This window comes from Triturus cristatus, chromosome 11, assembly GCF_964204655.1.
Source record: "Triturus cristatus chromosome 11, aTriCri1.1, whole genome shotgun sequence".
Classification (NCBI taxonomy): domain Eukaryota; kingdom Metazoa; phylum Chordata; class Amphibia; order Caudata; family Salamandridae; genus Triturus; species Triturus cristatus.
In genome coordinates this window covers 405,409,058-405,423,914 of record NC_140594.1, presented here as the reverse complement: position 1 = coordinate 405,423,914, position 14,857 = coordinate 405,409,058, and the positions used below count along the sequence as shown (strand labels likewise).

Here is a 14,857-nt window from a genome sequence, read left to right as displayed (position 1 = left end):
CTCGGTCTTCGTGAGGACGCGCTTTACTACCTGACTGGTTCTATTGTGCAGCGCTCCGACACCTTCGGGTAAAGTCAGCGCTTTATAAATATGCATGAAATAAATAAATAAATAAACAAATTTGAGCTAACGCGTCTTCGGAGCATTCCCCTAACTGAGAGCGTCTGGGACCGATGGATGTAAAACCATGCGGCGCATGCGTCAGAAGGATTCTTCCGGTTTCTGCTGCGCACGCGTTGGTTTGTTCCCTTTTCTGTTTTTATTGTTTTGTTATGGTTAGTCTTTCTTCTCTTTCTATTTTGGAGGCAGTACTGTCGTACCGGACTCGGGCAGGCGTCCAGGTTGCGAGGGAGCTTCCCGAGTAAGTCTGCCTCACTTTGTGCTTGTCGGTGTGATTACGGTTTCTGCTCAACTTCTTTTTCACGTACTTCTCATCAGTTGTGTTTTCGCCTTCTGATATAATAGCATCACCCCCATTTCTCCACTCCGGAGAAAAACGTTCCAGTTGCCTCCAGGTTCTGGTATTCCTAGTGCACCATGTTAACCCTCAAATCTTTCTCTGTGGAGTGTGCATAACACACACAAAGGACAAACCTGCGGGAAAGAGCTGTGCCTTGGCAGTTTCAGGAGGTTAGGGCACAGTAGCAGGCCACTGGAACAGGGATTGGAAATTACACATCGTTTTCTGAGCTGGCAAAATAATGTTGTAACTGCCCATGTTTGAAACTGAGCTGTCCTGCCCTTATTTCGTAGACTTTACCTTGCTATACTATTACCTTCTTTTCACTTCGCCATTTATTGTTTCCTCGTGCCTTTGCATTAGGCTCCATAAACTTGTTTCCGTTTGGGGCTGGTGATGGGGTTAGGGTGGGGATTATGGCAAGGTTATAGTAAGGTTATTGTAGAGTTAATAGCTAGGTTAAAGATTACGGCTCACTATTGAGGTAACATCTGTAGTGAGGTAATGGCATGGTGTTGGGTTAAGGATATTTCACATGTAAATAATAGGCTAATTGGGTAGTAGTGAAAATAGTGAAGATGTATTTATAGACAAGGTTGATAGCAGTGGATGGAAATAGATTAATTGGCAGTCCGGATTTCAACTTTCTTCTGATGGTGCTCATAGTTAATGCCATTGTTCCAAGCTTTCTTACTTAGCTTAGACCAGCATTCCATAGAACAGGCTCTGAGGACACTTTTTTGCGTATTCTGGCAGTTATCAGTTACTGTGCACAAACAGTTTTGTATATTGTTACTGCTGAAGCTTTATTGTTGGCTCCAAGTGAAAAACCAAGTGACAACTCAAATGTACTCCAGAAATGGTACAGGGTGTGGGATTATGTATAGCATGGACACACAATAAACGTAATGGTCACCCACAGCTATAGCTTTTCGAAATAATAGAATTGTATTTAAAGCCAGGCAATGCAGGGCACTTAAAAAAATTAAACAACAACACAAACCAGATAGTTTTAGTACATTTTGGAGGCAGGAACATAGTTGTAACAATTTTACAGTGCGTACAAAGTAAGGGTTAACAGTGTGGACAGCTTCGGAATCTGTGGTTAATGTTCTGAGATGGGGAGGCATGATCTCTTGATGTTGCTTGCCGCACGCAATCAATGAAATTAAAGGTTCGACGCAAATGTTAGAAGTATTAAGTATGTTATGTCTACCTTCTATGCTACAATTTCATTGTCCTTGGATCCCTGAGGGCACAGGTCATAGAGTAAGTGAACAAAGAAACCCACAGCAAAATGGTGGTTTAATGTGCCAGAGAACTGGCACAGAGTCAAAGTTTGACTAGCATACTTTCATTAGTCAGTGCCAGTTGTAAAGACAGGGCACATTTCAAGGTGACCAGTCACTGCTCCAAACGTTTTTCAAAGGTAAAGTCTGGGACTATTGGTGCTCACAGTGGTCGTTTGGGGTACCAAACATTAGAGGACCCACCCATGTCCTGTAAAGAGCTGCTCTGGGTCAAAATTGTCATGTAGCGGGCAGGGGTACTCACTTGAACGTTTGCTGAAGTTTTATCCAAAGGCATTTGTTGTGGCCTCTTGCTATCTTATGCATTCTTCCCACAGTCCTTATGATTCCATCTGCTTAAACAGTGAGTGATGTCATTGTGTTGTTAGAATGTTGAGTGTTTGTGCTTGGAATGACTGGACATTTGGAGTGAGAAGGGCTGAGCAGCAGGATGCTGCTTCTGGGGGGCTTTAGCTGTCCTCTACAACTAAGCTAATAAACCTACATCAACGTAACCTTAAAGGATCCATCTTCATTGTATCTTGATTGTAACCGTATTCACAGGGTTTGCATTCGGGTGAGCGAATAAACGTTGACTACATCTTCCTGGAGCCCAGGCGCCCCTCTCCCATACTAGGTTGGCAGCATTTGTAGTTTGGTACAGCGATAGCATGAGGCCTCTATTTGCCCCTCTCTGCCAAACTAATGTGGCAGCTGTGTGCCCACAAACAATTTTCTGTTGGCAAAAAGACGCTTGTTCAGTTCTCACCCACCCCCTCAATCTGATAATACAGGTACAGGTGGGGCACTTATTTTTATAGCTTTTCTAACCTCTTTGAGAAGGATTCTTAACGCTACAGCTCTCTTAAACAGTTTGAAATTTGAGACTGCGTTCCATCACTGGTTTGTAATCTTGTTGATTGTCAGTTGAATGGTAGGTGTTTATAATATATTTGATTTTAATTATTTTATTGCAGCTATTGATTTTCATATACGTGTTTTTATATAATGAAACAGTACACAGTCAGAAAGCTTACCAGGAAGCAATCAGAGCACAGCCTGTTCACGGCTTAAAGGGGTGGCCGTCTGCCTTCAAACACTTCATTTTAGTAATTCTCTCCACTTTGTGAGGCAGAAATCAGCACTACAGAAGTCCGGTATCAAACTTTTATTTGCTAATTCCGAAATCAGTGCACCACTACAAAAGAGGATATATCTTTACTGTGTTACCAGCTGTGTTCAATGTTTGTTTATGGGGTTTTTATAACACGCACAGCTACTCAGGAGAGTGTCCCGGCGCGAGCCCAGTGGAAGGAAAGGCAGGTATGAAACGGCTTCGATAAAGAGAAAGGTCTTAAGCCTTTTTCTGAAAAGCTTAGGATCCTGATGCTGCGGAGGTCAAAGGGGAGAAGGTTCCAGGCCGATGCCGCCCTGAAAGCAAGAGAGCTCCCTCCAACTCTCATAAGGTGAGAGCTTAGGCATGGGCAAAAACCTGCATGGCTGAGCGCAGCTGTCTGGTAGTGACATAGAACCTGAAGCGCTTTCTCAAGTAAGCAGGGTCAAGTCCATAGAGAGCTGCATGTGCCAGGACCAGGGATTTAAACTTCACCCTCTAAATCATAGGCAGCCAATGCAGGTTGAGCAGGTGTTGTCTCTCGCTGGTCTTTATAGGAATATTAAGAAGAGTTCAGGCCGCGGCATTCTGCACCACCTGCAGTTTATTCAGTAGATAGCCTGGCAGACCTACGTACAAAGCATTTGCATTTCCCCGAAGATACCAGCGCACGGGTGACAGTTTCCCTTGCCGAAATAGGGAGAAGAGGGAGGAACTTTTTTAGGGATTTCAGTGTACCAAAGCACAGACCCGTAAGCTTCTTAATCTGAGTATTGAAGTTCTACTTCTCGTCAAACCAGATCCCTAAATCTTTCGTGGGTTGGCCCTCGGAGGTCGGCATGGGAGATTCTTCTGGCCACGACGACTTCCGGAACTGTGGGGGTATTTCCCGAAAAGAAGGATTTAGTTTTTTTCCTCATTGCATTTTAACTGGCTAGCGGAAAGCCAGCGAAAGACAGCTGACAGGCAAGATTTAACTAGGGAGGTGGAGGAGTCGTTTTTCTTCCATGTGAAAAGGAGCTGGGTGTCATCAGCATAAACGATGATTTTGGCACCGAGCTCCTCAGCCATCCGTATCAGGGCAGTGACATAAATGTTAAAGAGTAGAGGGCTCAGCATAGACCCATGTGGCACTCTGTGGTCACTATCTGAGGGGAGAATGAAAAAAGAGGGATCCAGATTTGTTGCATTCTGCCTCAAGAAAGGATTTCAGCCACCTCCAAGCACGCCCTGATACTCCAATTTCCTGGAGACGGTTCAGGAGCAGGGAGTGTGGCACAGTGTTGAACGCAGCTGTCAGGTCTAACAGAATCAGAGCTGCCCTGCCTCCTAATTCTAAAGTTTCCCGAAAGGCTTCGGAAACTTCTACCAAAGCCGCCTCCGTGCTGTAAGTGGCTCTGAAGCCAGATTGAGCCGGGTGGAGCAGGCCATGCTGTTCTACACATTCAGACAACTGTCTGTTAACCAGTTTCTCACATACTTGGAGGAGGGAAAAAGGGCGATAACTGTAGGGAATTTTGGGGTCAAGAATGGGTTTTTTCAGCAATGGGACATGTGAGACGGTGCCAATGGAGACCCGTTTTGTACCTGCTAATTCGGAGTGCCATGTCCAAAACTCCTCAATCAACGCAAAACCTAGGGGAGTACAACGCCCCTAGAACGCCGTCGGAAAGGATAACCCCGTCCCCCTGTCGAGTATCGCTACAGGAACCAACTACGCGGCAGGAGTCGGCGGAAGGGAGAGGGACTGCCCCTTAAGCAGTAACCCAGGGGCCATGAATACAGCCCGAAGAGAAGAGGAAGGCGGCGCATTTGCAAGAGGTGAAGAGGAGGTGCAAGAGAGCCAGAGCGTGGAGGAGAAGGAGGACGACGTGAGACAAGAGGCAGAGACAGAAGAGACGGTTAAGAGCAGTGGAGCGAGGAGTGGTGGTGCCCCCGGAGGAGGCTGGAGAGCGGCCACAACTCAGGAGAGTTGCGGCGGAGCCGGTGAGTCACCCTGTGAGAGAGAGAGAGAGAGAGAGAGAGAGAGAGAGAGAGAGAGAGAGACAGCGGGGTCAGGGGAGGCGGAAGGTGAGAGAATGCAGGAGGTGGGATAGGGGAGGGTGTGGGTGTAAAGCACGTCGTACACACAACCCTGAAGTACCTCATCCCTCATGTCCCATCAATAAGCACCGTATCCCTTCTGCCGTATCTTACTTTACCCTATACCCCTTTTTGTCCTTCTTGTTTCCTTTACCTGTCCCGCCCTCAACGTCTTTTGTTCCAAAGCACCGATTGGGTGTGGTGAAGGGCAGCCTAATACTCCGACCATACGGTCAAAGCAGCGACTGACGGCTCCCTTTTGTTTCTCCCCTCTTTATGAGCCTCCGGCGACGCTCACTGGATTCGGAAGTGGGAAGAGACTAGACTGCAAAGGAGACTGAGGCCGCTGGGCAAGAAGAAGAACCACAGGAGAAAGAAGAATCATTCCTATATGTGAGCCCAGACAGCCTGTTGTTCACAATAAACCACTTCAAATTGCTCACTATATAAAATGGGATCGGAAGTGGGAAAGGTGGAACAAATATCGAGGGGAACCTGTAACACCCCCCATGGTGGAATTGGAAATGCGTCAACAGACAGAAAGAGCAGGTTACTTGTAAGGTATATTTTGTTTAATGATGTGGTATATACGAAAGTAGGGTCCGATAAGAATTTATCGTCACTCTACGATGTATAATGATGTGGTTAAACCAATAAACAAATTTAAACAAAAAAAAAATTGCTCACTATATACAGCCTCCGCGTCTGTTTATCCGGCCCTCACTCCCACAACGCTCACAGGACAATTTTGGCCTATTTCCAGGCTGTCCGCACAGTGTCTGTGGTAAGAGATAGATTGATAGTCTCCGCGGTCATTGTCATTGATAGTCTCCGTGGTCATAGTCAGCAATTTAACCGGGCATGGGTCTGCTGGTGAACCAGATTTAAGAGACTTGAGGACCGCTAAAGAGTTCAGCTTAGCGATGGCTTGTGAATGTGAGCTCAGAACGAATTACTGAAAGGAAATATATACACACATATACATACATTCCCCAAGGATGCCCAAGCAATGAGAGGCGCACTCCTCCAGCTGTTGGTTTACTAAACCTTTTTTTCATCTGAAACAGCGCTGCAAATCCGAGATTTTTGTCCATGTGGCCTGACGCGTTTCAGAGCAATCGTGCTCCTTCCTCAGAGGCCATTTGTCAGCACATCAAGTTCAGGGTTCCCACAGTTCCTCACGTTTCTGCATACATTAAATGGCCTCAGGTGTGCCTTTTCTGGTAAGTTTTATAACATGCACGCTGGGACTTGTAGTTTCCATACCCTATTTATAACCTCTAGTGGCTGTGTGCTTTAACAATCATTAATGAACCAGTAGTCGCCCTCCAGTTGGCGTCTGATTTGGAGTCCTGTTCCTCGCTCTGGAAACAGCTGCGCCGTCCTTTACCAAACAATGCCGGTAAGACGACATATACATACATCCATACCTACAGAAGTGACATAATGCCTCTGTAGTTATGGTGGAGTCAGAGTTTTCTTTGGTGCCATTTCAGAAATTTGCACAAAACTTCCCAAACAGAAGTTCATCGACTTTGAGTTCTTGATGGCAAGTTTCATTGAAATCTGTCAAGTGGGCAAAGAAAGAGGTATTGAAGTCCCAGAAGTATAATTTTCAATCCCATGGGAAGATTTGCTCTTTGATAAAGAAAAACGGTCAGAACTGAATTACACCAATCTTGCATGAGGTTAGACCTTTACTTAAGGAAGTGCATTATTTGGTTTGGTGTAAATCCATTCACGAAATGGGCATGAAGAGGCTAAATTGGAGAAAAAAGATGTTTATAGATATCTAGACTTTTAAGGATCCAATGAAATATCTAAAATCCAAAGTTTCATTCTTTTTTTTTTTTTTTTTTTTTTTGAAAAACCTTTATTGACGTTTCAATCACTTACACGTATGGGCCTACAACCCCCCGGGGCCGGCCGCTAAGCAATCAGAACAATAAAAGCACATGTAAACACAGGCGGCACCTCGGAGAGCAAAGTCTACAATACAGTATAGTCCGGCCAATGAGCCGCTCAGGTAGGACACCAGGAGAGAAAGGGTTTTTCATTTTATAATAAAACAGTAGGATCAGGTGCCAAACAGTTTCCCAACAGCGATAAGGGGCAAGGATAAGAGACGCAAGCAGCAAGCAGCAATACATTGAATCAATGGCGCAGACACGGGAAAGTACGGATGGGGAGAAATATCAAAGATAGTTGCGCCTACAGGTCCCCGTACCTAAAGCCCAGCGAACCCCCCGGAAACTGTGGCACACATTAAGAGCAAGCGATTCACAATAAGAGAGGTGTACCGCACTGATCCCAGAAAAACAAGCAAAAAGAAACAGAGAAGAAAAAGGAGGCCATGGAAAAAGAGATCAAGACTAAAGAGTCCCCTCCCCCATCCCCCCACCCTGCACCTCTGCGAATGAGTATGGCCCCACCCCCCAGCAGTGTGCCTGTCGCCCTGGAACTAGACCCGAAATATAGAAGAGACAGGGAAAAAAGGAGTAAGAAAGAGCCCCCCCAGACGGGGGGGCGGAGGGAATGTAATAAACTGGAGGAGGGCCTTCAAAACATACCCCCGGCTTCTCCCTCCCGCACGGTGAAGTCTCCCCACAGCAAACAATTAGCAGCACCAGGTTGATCATATCAAAAAAGGGAGGGGGGGAGTGGGGAGCATTATGCACCAACTATGCAAATAACCATGAGAGCACGCAACCATGAGTCCGCCTGTCTACTAGGTGACCACTCCCGAAGGATCAGCCTCAGCCTTGACCGCTCTTTGCGATTCTGCCCATGCCTGCCCCTCGACCCAGCACCATGTCCGATGTCCCAAGGTACAGGAGTGTCCAAAAACAGTCGGGAAGCGACGCACATAGGTGGGGTGGAAGTCTCTGAGCATCAGCACGGACCGCTTCATGGGGGGGCGTCTTTTCCAGTGCCGCCCCAGGATCTGCACTGCACACAAGGTCCAGACAGGCTGAAGCAGTCAAATGAGACACACGTTGCTGGAATCGTCCCTGGGCCGCCGGAGACTGCGCACGGGACAAGGCCACCATCTTCCGCTCAGGTCCAATACCTCCGGAGCAGATCAAGCCCACAGTTAGCCGACCACACGGTAGCATACTGTCCGGAGTGTCCGGCTGTACACTAATCGCGGGGGGGGCCGCAACATCTTCCTCCTGTGTGCAGTGTGGAAAGCCACTGTGTACTTGTGGACCAGCATGCCGCCACTGTCCCAACGCTGATACCACACCATCTAGCTTCCTCCCCAGGACCCCGGCGCCATGAGCCAAGGAGTAATGAAGGGCACCAAGGGCCTCCAGGAGGTCGCCGTACCCCAGAGCAGCTCTCTCCGATCGCTCTGCCACACTCCCGACCGTCACACACCCCCAGTCCCGCTGCGTCCCAGCGGACAGGATGGTAGGCTGCATAGTGACAAAATGGCCGCTGGGAAGGCCCGACTCGTATTGGGGCCAGGACCCCGGGACCAACGCCTCAAGGTCCACGTCGCTGAAGACAGGGATCCTGGGGGAGAAACAGATTCAACCGTTGCGCGGTCACGGGCAATAGTCGTCTCCGCCACGGACCAGCTCCCGCAAAAAGCCGGGAGCAGCCCGCAAGGATCAGGCCGAACCAGGGACGGCGTCCGGGCAGCTCACCGTCAAAGGCAGGGGCAAACACCACAGAATCCGAGAATTGCACACCCGGGCATGTCCTCGGTCCGCAGCGCTCAGCAGGGGGGGAGCGACCACAGCAAAATGCAGGCCGAAGGGAGCACCACTCCGGCGGACCGACTCCACCCAGTCACCACAGGCCGCTGTTGTTAAACTGCCGCCCGGCCAAGGCGTCCACTCGAGGTCCCGGCTTCGGGACCGCACGGGCCGCAAAGTTCAATCGCTGATTTCTCCGGCGGTACTGCAGTCCGAAACCTCAGGGTCACACGATCGGTTGCCACTTTCGTTTACGAACACGATCTCGTAGCGCAGAATAAGGATCTCATGCAGGATATCCGTGCGGGATGCGGAGGTTCACGGAGCCGGGAATCTACGCTGCCGTCCCGGTCGCCATCTTGGCTCCTCCCCCAAAGTTTCATTCTTTTTAACTTTATGCTCTCACCTGATCATTCTGACGTGGGGAGGTAAACGACCTCGAGTGCGGTGGCAGGTGTTGACCCTGCCATACGACAGGGGAGGATACAGCGTCCCAGACCTTCAGTTCTATTACTTGGTGCCTCAGTGCAGTTATGCGTACGCTTGGTTTCATCCCGACGCTAGGATTTCATACCTGCGGCCTGAAGCAGACTTGGTTTTACCTGACACCTTACAAACGGTGTTGCCCAAAGGCCTGGCCAGAGATCCCAAAGACATTCAAACAGTCTCCACCACTAGTTGGGCCTGGGACAAGCTGCGGCGTATCGCTGGCTCTCCCTTATTAAATTCATCGGCTCTGCTGATCCCTAACAATTGCTGGATACCGATCATGGGGGAGAATTTAGTACAGCGCACATTGGCCAAATTTGACATCACCACGTTTGGAGACCTGTTTCCGGGAGGGCATATATTCATGTTGATGGATGAGGAGCGTTTCCACTCTGCCACTTTTATGGATGGGTTTGTCATGGGCCGGGTACGCTCGGCCTTAAGGGCGACTTTGCCTAGTTTTCCACTGGAACTGGATTTGTTTGCCCCACTCACGATGACGATAGAGAGGGCAAAGGGAGTGCACCTTATTTCTAAACTATATCACGCATGCTTAACCCCTGTTGAAGATGATAAAATCCGTAGGGCCTGGGAGAAGGACCTGGGACATCCCATTCTTGACCAACAGTGGGTTAAATGCTGTTCCCTGACGAAAACTGTTTCCCTTAACAGCCGCCATAACCGAATTCATTTTAAATGCTTACGTAGACTGTATGTGACTCCAGCGAAATCACACAGACTAGACTCGACCAGACTACACAACTGCTTAAAGTGCGGGGTTCCGCAGGCAGACTTTGCACACCTCACATGGACTTGCATTAAGATACGAGCTTACTGGGAGGCAGTGCACAAGACAATCGGGGATATGGTGGATCTAGACGTGGTTCCCACGCCGGAGGTGGCCTTATTGGGTTATGTGGCCAGTTTTCCTAAAAGCGTTCGGATATTTGTCGCCATCAGTCTATTGCTGGGGAAGAGAGAAATTGCCATCCATTGGGGAAGTAAATCTGCTCCTACATTTAAGAATTTGCTGAACAGCTTAACACACTGCAACACCAATAGTGATTTATATGCCAGCACTTTGCCTCGCTCCCCACGGCCAAAAGCCATCTGGGGCCCACTCGAGCTATGTGGCCACGGAACGCTTGCCTCCCGCCACACCGATTGAGCAGGGTAGAGTCCCTACCGGGGTGGGTTAATGACACTGCTGGACTAGCCAGGATACCTTTGTTAGGACATCTTGTGGTGGATCTGCAGCTCTGCGTTCATGCGACATTCTGGTTATGTGGTATGTCGGTGTGGGGACAGCTGCGAGCACCTTCTGGGGTGGATTTCAGTATGTATCTGTGATGACTGTACATGCTGGTCAATGTTTTCGATCATATTCTATTTCCGTTTGGACTACTTTCATGTTGTCATAACTGTGACAGTGAGCACTCATGTTTCTTGATATTGTATGCTGCAAAATGGTAAATAAAGTTTAAAAAAAAATATCCAAAGTTTCAAGCAAAAATGCCCAGATCCTTTTGGCAGAGGAATTTTTTTTTCCCTTTGGCCTATTTGTTCTCCCGTTGGCCTTTTCATATCCATGCTTCCTGCCTCCCACCCTTCTGCGTTTCAAATAAATAAAAAAAAGTTTCTTTCAGGATATTTGCTGTTGCAGCACATTGGTCCTTGGATCCCAGAACATTCTTCCAAAGCAGATCCTCATGAGGATTTGGGATCGAGTAATATATATTTTTTTTAAAAACCCAGAAGGGTCTGTCTGTAGACCAGACCATTCTGCCAATCCCTTTTGCTCAGGCTTTGCACAGTGGGGATTGGCCTCCTGTGGGGAATACATTTTATGCGCCAGTTATGGTCTGCACGGCTGTTGTGCGAGACGTAGATTCTGATCCACAACCCAATTTAATTGTTTTTTCAGTTTTAGTTCATAATTATAACTGCGCTTTAACTGTAGATTTGTAGGTGAATTTCCGAGGTTTTAAAAACATCTATAACAAAGACAACCATAATTTCACTTTGAACTTTGTTTTTTTTTAGTAAAAGTGTGTGTGTGTGTGTGTGTGTGTGTGTGTGTGTGTATGTATGTATGTGTGTGTATATATATGTATGTGTGTGTGTGTGTGTGTGTGTATATATATATATATATATCGGAGAATTCCAACTCCCGCTACTTCCAGCCTCCTCACCGCGGCGGCGAAGAAGGAGACTCGGACCCCGCAGAACTTCTGGCAAGATGTTTATTCTTAATTCACAACCCACGCACGACGCGTTTCGGGCCTCGGGAGCCCTTGATCACATACGGTTTTGCAAATCGCCATTACATTTTTTATGTGTTTGCTTAGTGTCCAGCCACTTTCGCCATTCCGCGCCACATGATAATTATCATAGAAGAAAGACTCACTTTGTACAGTGACTTGTATGAAGCCCTTTACAAATGTATAACTTAATTTGCAGTTGGATATTTTCACATTGCCAGCAAAAAAAAAAAAACACCACATTTGACATGAATATTCTTAAAATATATATGCACTAATGTTGTGATTTTATATGTCTATCTAAATATATATTTATAATGTGTAAAAAAATATATTTCATGATAAATCCATATTCAATGCATAAGATGTAGCAGCAAATCTTAATTATCATTGATAAAAGAGCTCATTACTGGATGAATCCAGTGCGACAACAGAGTAAAGTGCATATGTGCAATAGCAGCAAAGAAAAAATTAATGTTGGTGTGCAAGATGTGCAAAATATATAAATATAAAGTGCAATATAATATACAAAAGGGACCAATTTCAGTATAATAAATATGCAAACGATTATAAATATTGTTAACAGTTAAATTCCGCTCATGAAAAATATTATTAAAAGACCTACATTATAAAATTGCATGCTAAAAAACTTTCATTATACTTAAAGGTTTAGATTAGGGAAAAATTACCTTCTAAATGGCGAGAGATGTTACATTTCCAGATGCACATGTTAAAATTGTTACAGAATCTCATCTATGTGCTTTTTTTAGGTCTCGCCTGACCCAGCGCATGCGTTGGTCTGGCTAGACTTATTGAGAGGGCTCCAAAAAGTGCTACCAGGCCAGCCTAGAGCTACAGTGCATGTGCGCGGGCGCCGGGATTACTTTCACTTTCGCGGCCGCTTTGATGTTTGATCGTGATCACTTTCGCGGCCGATTGGCATAGCCAATAGGTCTCGCTTTTGGGACCTTATAAGTATTTAGTTATGCAACTGTTGCATGGCTAAACACTTATAAGGTCCCAAAGGCGAGACCTATTGGCTATGCCAATGCTTGTACTATTCATCATCAGTCTTTATTCGATTTTAAAAGATCATAAAAGACACAAGCATAAAACAAGGTATAACATCTGGTGCCCAGAACAGTTATTAAAAATCCATCAATAAATACTTAAAAGGGATAAAAAAAAAGCATTAAACAAATCAGAAAGACTGGAGAAATACAATTACATGGTTAAAAAAGACAACAAGATCTACTACAATATATAAGTATATCGATTAATAAAAATCATGGCATAATACAAAAGGAGAAACCCGAGCCCCAATATTTATGTATTTTGATTAGAGGACTTCAAGGGTTTACTTAATGGCTTTATTCCTTAGAATCCACGGCCATCCCAAGAATTTGGCTAATGTTATAGAAATGATTGGTAAGGTGCTTGTGCGCAAAATTCTTAGTGCAACAGCACTACTCCTAGTACCTAAAGTCTTGCACATTGGAGTCAACCAGACTCGTCTTGGAGTAGCAAGTACAGGGCAGACAAACAGGAAGTGGGCGGTTGATTCTACCTGTAACCCACAAGTGGGACATATTTCCTCACGTGCACTAGACCATCTTCCTGTCAGAGACCTAAGTGGTAAAGAGCCAGCTCTAAACTGGAAATAAAGTTTCCTATCTCCAGGTTTAGTAACCAGGTCCCAATACGGTTCTAGAGCAGGTGTAATTTTTGCCTCCAGATAACAACCAGACATCCCAGAGGAATTTGCTCTACTCCATACATGATATTCAACTCTTTCCCAGTATATCATTTTAAGAGATCTCTTTGAGGGGAACAGAGCAGCCACCGGGTCACTCCATAGCCCCTCCATACCCAAATCAATCAAGGTCTCATGGAGGTTCTTCAACCATCCGATCTTATGGAACACATCAAGTTTTATGATGTCCAAGAGACCTTTAGCATAATGGGAAAGCTCAGGAGTGGTCCAGAGTCTCCGCCAGTATAAAACCGGCCGAAGTTTTGCTATATCCGTAATGGCCTTTTTACCTAGTTTATATCTTAAAGGTACCAAAGGGGTACTCTGGGGAAGACCAGTTATGCTTCGAAAAAATTTGTTTTCAACTCTAATTAAGGAAGCTAGCTGGTCGAACCCCCCATAGCTCTGCCCCGTAAAGCACAGAGCTTAGGGCCTTAGCCTCGTAAACTTGGAGCACAGGTTTTATTGGTTTTGTAAAAGATTTTTTGTGCTCCCTGATTAGGGCTCCCGATAATTGTCTAAATTTCAGGGCGGCCATCTCCATATGCTTACTCCATTTATTATCATTTACTACGTGCATGCCTAGGTACACAAAATTGTTAACCATCTCTAATGGTTGCCCGTTCATAAATAACTTTTTCCCTCTGTAGCTTGGGTGTGGATTAAAAAACATAAATTTCGTTTTAGCCACATTTACCTACAGACCATGACCAAGACAAAAATCATCAAACACAAGCAAAGCTCTTTGCAAGTCACTCGGAGTTTTTAATACAATTAGCGTATCATCCGCAAACATCAATATTGGGATAGTGACTCCAGCCAACTTTGGGGCATCAGTGTTGACGCTGAGCATACAATCGACTATCCCGTTGATATATAGTGAGAAGAGCGTGGGGGCCATGGTGCAACCTTGGCGCAGACCACGCTCTACCGGGAACTCAGGAGTAACATCACCAGGCCCTCCCCACTGTATTTTGGCGAAATTAGACTCGTGTAGCCTCATTACCAAGGTCAAAATTTCTACGGGGAGACCTAGTTTTTCTAGCACTGCCCACAACCGTAGACGAGCCACAAGATCAAAGGCAGCTCTCAAGTCCATGAAAGCGGCATAGAGACTGCCTTTTCCCAGGGTAACTACCTTCCAGTGGAGCTGAACAAAACGAAAAACCTGGTCCACTGTACTGGTTAGCTTACGGAAGCCAGCTTGGAAGGGGGACAGAATCTTATTGTCTTCAATCCACTCTAATATCTGATTCAAAACCATCCTCCCTATGACCTTCTGAATGGAGTCTATCAGACTAATTGGCCTGTAGTTACCTGGGAGTGCCTTATCTCCCTTCCTAAACACAGGGATTATGACTGCACCACCCCCCATGACTTAGGGACTGGCGCGCCTTCGGCCACAGCATTTGCCAATAATGTAATGTACTTGCTCCAGCAAGCTTTATTGTGGAGAAAGACGTCAGGTGGGACCCCATCTAGTCCCGGAGCTCGCCCACTTGCAACGGATTCCAGGGCCATTAAAGCATCTTTACTGCTAAAAGTGCCTTGAGAATAAAAAACATAAATTATAGCCCAAGTGGGATTAGATTTGGGATTACAAGCATATTGTGGTTTAAAATATTTTAGTTTGAGGGTCTATCAGGCAGCCCTCCTCTATCCCACTTAATAATATTCCAGAATAATCTGGAATCCCTAGCATAAC

At 46.2% G+C, this 14,857-nt stretch overlaps 1 protein-coding gene across 1 annotated transcript in view; it reads left to right on the top strand.

The window, feature by feature from the left end:
- The first annotated feature begins 240 nt into the window (after positions 1-240).
- NUDCD3 (NudC domain containing 3) overlaps positions 241-14,857 on the top strand; it is a 293,435-nt gene continuing 278,818 nt past the window's right edge. The window contains exon 1 of the mRNA XM_085636006.1: positions 241-361. The gene's annotated coding sequence lies outside the window, so the exon portion shown is untranslated. The remainder of the gene's footprint in view (positions 362-14,857) is intronic.